General features: G+C 34.6%; 1 pseudogene across 1 annotated transcript; it reads right to left on the reverse strand.

Moving 5' to 3' along the window:
• Positions 1 to 2,310: 2,310 nt before the first annotated feature.
• LOC114315919 (MDIS1-interacting receptor like kinase 2 pseudogene) lies at positions 2,311 to 3,172 on the reverse strand (annotated as a pseudogene). The gene is made up of 2 exons (XR_014364759.1): positions 2,781 to 3,172; positions 2,311 to 2,558 (listed from the first exon to the last, which is right to left on the reverse strand). The product of XR_014364759.1 is annotated as an MDIS1-interacting receptor like kinase 2 pseudogene (transcript).
• Between the last annotated feature and the right edge of the window lie 2,828 nt (positions 3,173 to 6,000).

The following is a 6,000-nucleotide window of genomic DNA, read 5'->3' on the forward strand; positions in this document are numbered from 1 at the left end:
GACCGGCCGGTCCATCGGTAAGGCATATTTTTTTTTTTACCTCTTTGAACCTTTTGACGTATTTGAACCAAAATTTTTGTAAGGGAACCGGTGGACTGGTTGGTCAACTGGCTGGTCGACCCGTTGGTCTCCCCAACGGTCACGCACAGTGAAATGGTGAAAGCTGCTGCCTGTTCTCACTTTGATGAATTTTTTGGTGAATTCTCAATTTGATACCGATTTGGTGCAACCGTTGGAGCACCAAACAGTGACTTTTTCACCAAAATTCAAATTTGATGTCAAGTTTGGTGAACCGTTGGAGATGGTCTTATGCCATGCATACTATTTAATTTTTGACAACGGCATGGAGTTTTTTTTAAATTAAAAGTTGATAATCAGAAAGTGAAAACTGAAAGTATTCTTACCCCACCTTCTAAATAATCAATTTTTTTTCAATTTATTTAAGTTATTTCTACCTAATAAGCTATAAACAGAAGTTGCACCAAACAGTTTGGCATATATTCCAAAATCAAAATAAACTGTAATCACCTCCAAAAGCTGTAACAAACAGTCCCAACATCATGGCAGCATTTGATTTAGTTTTTAAATTACTATTTAGATTAAAAAATTTAAAAACATATTTGATTAATAAATTTTTAAAATTATTATTTTTCTCTTCTCTATGTTTTTTTTATTAATAAATAAATAAATAAATCAATTTTTTCCTCTCCTCTCTCCTCTCTCATTTTCTCACATTCTACACATCAATCAATCAATTTTTTTCTCACACCTATTTATTCAACTACAAAAAAATAAAAATAGAAAAATAAAACTACAAATCATCCTAAAATTATTTTCAAAACTCATAACCAAACAAATTTTTAATTTTCAAAACATTATTTTTCAAAATACAACTTAAAACTCTTTTCAAAAACTAAAATAAATGGAGCTCATGTGTTTGTGATGGAGGTCAATGTAATTCACTCTGGCCTGTTTTGGGAAGGTAAAAAAAAATTAATTTATTGGCTTATTGGCTTATTTGAGATCACAACACCTCTCTACTTTTTTGTATGTTTTTTTTTTTTAAAAAAGCCAATAAGTCAAAAAAAAAAAAAAATCTACTTTCCAAACTAGGCCTCTACTCTTATTTTTTTGAGTCATGTATCTATTCAATTGGGTGTACATAACACTACTATAAAATTTTCAAAAGACCAGACAATCCCAAGAAGTCGTCTCCACGAGTGGTACTGCATACCCGTGCTTGCCTTATGTCCAAGAATCCAACCCAAGTGATGTGATAAGAATTGCAAGATGTTTGGTGTAAAACTTGCATTATCAATGAATCGATACATGACAGTTGGCACACTAACCATCACATTAATTTTTGACAAGTTACATTTTAACTTAATTTAAAACTAAAAATTTGAGCCCAAAAAAATCCATAGAAAATCTTACCCCAACCCACACATAACCGGCACAATAATTTGGACAAGTTGCATTTCATTTTATTAAAGCAACTCATCCATCCACATCTTCGAAATTTTCATGACTTGCCCCCTCTTGATCTTTTCTTTCTTGATTCTCATTTCTTGTATTTGTATTTTTTTAATCAGGTAAATTATTCTCCAGATTATTATAATTTATCTTTTGCATCAATTTAGTATATATATAAGGCTTAAAAAAATCAATTTCTAAATTGTTAAAAAAAATGATCCTAACTAGTTATTAGAAGATCCCAACCTTCATGGCAATGGAAGTCGAACAGGCTGGGGTCAACCCATATGTTAGAAACAGTAGACAACACTGAAATTTTAAATTATCACTCCTAAATTCACTCATAATAATGTGACAACTAAAACATTGAGTTCATAGGCATCATTTTTTTTTTCCATTTCTGTTCTTTTTCATAGCAAAAGTTTATGAATACAGAGTCCCACACCCATGTAACTGGGTTGTGTACTGTGTTCCGTTATGAAATGTGGTGGAAGCATACCAATTGTAGTAAAAATCAGAGTTGTTAATATGGATGTATGAGAGATTGATGCATCTTGTTCAAGTATGAGAGATTACCAGAACTCAAATTTTACAAGATCTAGAGGGGAACATTCTTTTCTATGGCTTGGCAGGGAAAACATATTTTAAATAAATATATATAAAAAAAAAATAACGATTGAGGTTTGATAATATATAGCAATCCTCATACATAATAGTCGTAACAACAAGGTCCGAAGAAAATATGATACTAAACATTTCTAAATGGACATTTTTCTTTTATGGGAAACTCAAGCATCGAGTTTATTCTTGAGATACGCATTGCATTGTTGGGCGAGATCATGGCTCAGAACGCACACATGCAAATGTCATCATAGCAACTAGAACAATGTTCCCTACACCCACTGGATTAGTTGGAGGCAGAAGGCGTGGGTCTAAGGCATCAGTTAGCATTATGTTTGGAGCAGATCGTGATGCCAATGATGAGAGGAGTTCTCCTGGATGCCTTCCCATGATTGTTTCTAGTGCTACCACCCCAAAGCTATAAGCATCACACTTTTCAGTCACAACCATAGTGTAGGCAAGTTCTGCACAAACAAAAAATAAATAAATAAATAAATAAATAATCATAGACTTCACTTTCTCTTTTATGAAATTAATGAGGTATGATTCTTTGAAATGTTGAATCTGTCATCAATAATTGAGTTTGAAAAAAAAAATGATAATCACAAATATATTTAAACATTTTAGATTATTTTTCCCTCTTTCTTTGAAAGCATAAGTACACATGAAAGAAATTACTTTGCTACCTGGGGCAATATATCCATAAGTGCCTGCAATTACTGTTTGATTCGATGCATCTGAATATAGCAGTCTAGCAGTGCCAAAGTCAGAGACAAAAGTCTCCAATTCAGAGTTCAATAGAATGTTGTTGCTAGATATGTCTCGGTGAACAATAGGAGGTGTGCAATCATGATGCAAGTAGGATAGAGCATGAGCTATTGCTTTAATGATGTTTACCCTCCGAGTCCATCCTAATTCAACAGCTTCGACATCAGTTTTTAGGGCATAAAACAAGCTTCCCCTTTCCATGTACTCATACACCAGGAACATGCATTTGTTGTGCAAATAGAACCCATAAAGCTTCACTATGTTTCGGTGCCGTATATTAGTTAACATTTGCACCTCATATCTAAAACTCTTTTCGGAAGCTGGTTCCTCTGCTTCAAAACGATGGAGTTTCTTTAAGGCAACTATTTTCCATTTGGAAACTGAGCTCTGTATACGCTACCATAACCGCCGGTTCCAATACAATATTTGATGTCAAAGTCGTTTGTTGCCTTGATGATGTCTTCCTATGCAATTCTTCCATCGTAATTCCATATTGAGCAAATATCCCCATTTTTTATTGCTCTTGCCTCAGTTTGGTGTTTTTGGGTCTCACGACGATGAAAGCATGCAAATGCAAGTAAGGTAAGGAAAACTATGGCTGAAGTAATACTAGCTGCCGTGCATATGGCTATGAGTACAGCAGAACCAACGTCAGACAACATATTATTATACTCATAATTGAATGAATGTACGGATTTTCTAAATATGCATCCTTAGATCGAAGCTCTAATGTCTTTCTAAAATATTGGTGTCACTCACAATCTTGACCCAAGCACAAGGAGAGTCAAGCCAGTATAGTCATTGTGATGACAAATAAAATATATGTATATATAGATATAAAGTGACCACAAATATATGAACCTTCCTTCTACTTTCCTGAATGTGAAATCGTGACTTGAGTGATTGAATTGATGACTCTCGGTTGATGGTCTTCTTTCTTCAGTCTCTTTTCTTTTATGTGTATTTTTTTTTTCTTTTTTTAAAAATTTGTTTCAAGCCTTTGTTCTTGGAAACTCAAGAATTGTCTCAGAGATTACAAATGGGGCTAAATTGTTGTGACAAATTGAGTTTTACTCCCTGGGTAGCTGCTGTAGTCTTAATATGCATGTCTTGGGGATGGATGTTCTTATATATAATAAAGTGTCATAACATTATCATTGCTAACTTTAGAATCTACATCATAAATTCAATATTCGTAACTTCATCACAAAATGTCACCAACATACATTACAAAATAGTTTAGTACCTTTTTGGGAGTGCATGTTGTAGATTTCTTCTAATTTTTAAGGTCTTGAATTTGATGGTGATTTTTCAATGTTCAGTTTAATGTATTTCATTGATTTAATAGTAAATTCTCTCGATCTATTGCCAAAAAAATAAAATAAAATATGCCACTCAGTGCATCTGAGACTATTCAATCATATCCATATACCAACATTTCATCTGAAAACAGATTGCTAGTTTAAAAAATTCAAAGTCTTAGTTAAGTATAATTATTCAGTTCCCAATTCTAAGATAGGACAATTATTTGTTTAACTCGGGAATTGTCTCAGAAATTACAAATGAGGCTAATGCATAAAGGTTTGCAAAGTCATCAGGTTTTTTAAGTGTTCTCAAAAAGATCCCAAATCACTTGTTGAAAGATCTCTTTTTCACAAAAAGAACAAAAACAATCCCATTCTTTACAGATCTCCCTCCAATAAAAAGGAGAATGATGGAAGTCCTTTCTAGGGTTTTTTGGTTTATTCAATTCTGAATAGAAGAGGGAGAAAGAGGGAATCCTCATACCTGAGAGAGAAGAGGCAGAAATAACGGACACATTTATGCTTAAGATGGTTAGCCACGTAATTAGTGGAGGAGTTCAGCAATATATAACAAATCACAAAATTAAAATTAATTATTAACTTTGATATAACAATGTTTATATACATATACATAATGGTTATAACAATTGATACTAGCCATCCTCTAAATCATTGTTCATCATTTTTACTTTATTAGTTTATTGGATGAATCCATTTCTTGATTTCGTAACTCACATAGTGAAATTGAATGAAGAAGTGTAGCTAGAGGCCTCTTGCTGCTGTGAGGGACTAGCTTTTGAGAAACGTGTACCATTGTTGGTCGAGATCTTGGTTCAGAATGCAAGTATGCGAATGCCAGTGCAGCAACAAGGACAACATTCCCTGCAACTAGCAGATCAACTGGTAATACATCATTTAACATTATATTTTGAGCAGAGGTCGATGCCAGTAATGAGAGGAGTTCTTTTGGATGCCTTCCCATTATTGTTTCTAGCGCCACCATTCCAAAGCTATAAACATTGCACTTCTCAGTTGCAACCATTGTGTTCTACACAAAATAAACATTCACTAAACTGAATAAAAACTAGAATAAACCACACACTATCTGGGATTTTCACATATTGAACCTTGTATATATATAAAAATAAGATATACTTTGGAAAATATAGTTTGGTTACCTGAGGCAACGTATCCAATAGTGCCTGCCATTATGGTTTCATTTGATGAATCAGGATGTACCATTCTAGCTGTGCCAAAGTCAGAGACAAAAGCAGTGAACTCTGAGTTCAATAGAATGTTGGCCTCAAGCATAGGTGATGTTTCTTCCTGCCAAAGCCAAAATGGCTTAACAAGCTACTATATGACCCGGGGGGGGGGGGGGGGGGGGGGGGGGGGGGGGGGGGGCAGCAAGGCCAGGCCATGGCGCGCACTTAGCACATGCCATTGCTTGGTTTATGGCAAACATGGGGTACTTGTTATGTCTCGGTGAACAATTGGTGGATTGCAATCATGATGCTTGTAGGACAAAGCATGGGCTGTTTCTTTGACAATGTTTATTCTCTGAGTCCATTCTAATTTAACAGCTTCAGCATCAATGCTTAGGGCATAAAATAAGCTTCCCCTTTCCAAATACTCATATAGGAGAGATCAAGGTAGGTGAGGCTTGACAGAGTACCGATTTCATCAGGGATGACTCCAGTGAGGCTAAAATACCTGAAAACAAGACGTTGGAGATTTGGCAAGGAAGACCAATTCAAATTGTCAAGCTTTTTCCCCAAGAATTGATCATGATAAAGGTCAATCCGAAAGACACTTCCTGCTTCATTGCAAGTGA

Source organism: Camellia sinensis, chromosome 1 (genome assembly GCF_055761805.1).
Source record: "Camellia sinensis isolate YWXY chromosome 1, ASM5576180v1, whole genome shotgun sequence".
NCBI lineage: Eukaryota > Viridiplantae > Streptophyta > Magnoliopsida > Ericales > Theaceae > Camellia > Camellia sinensis.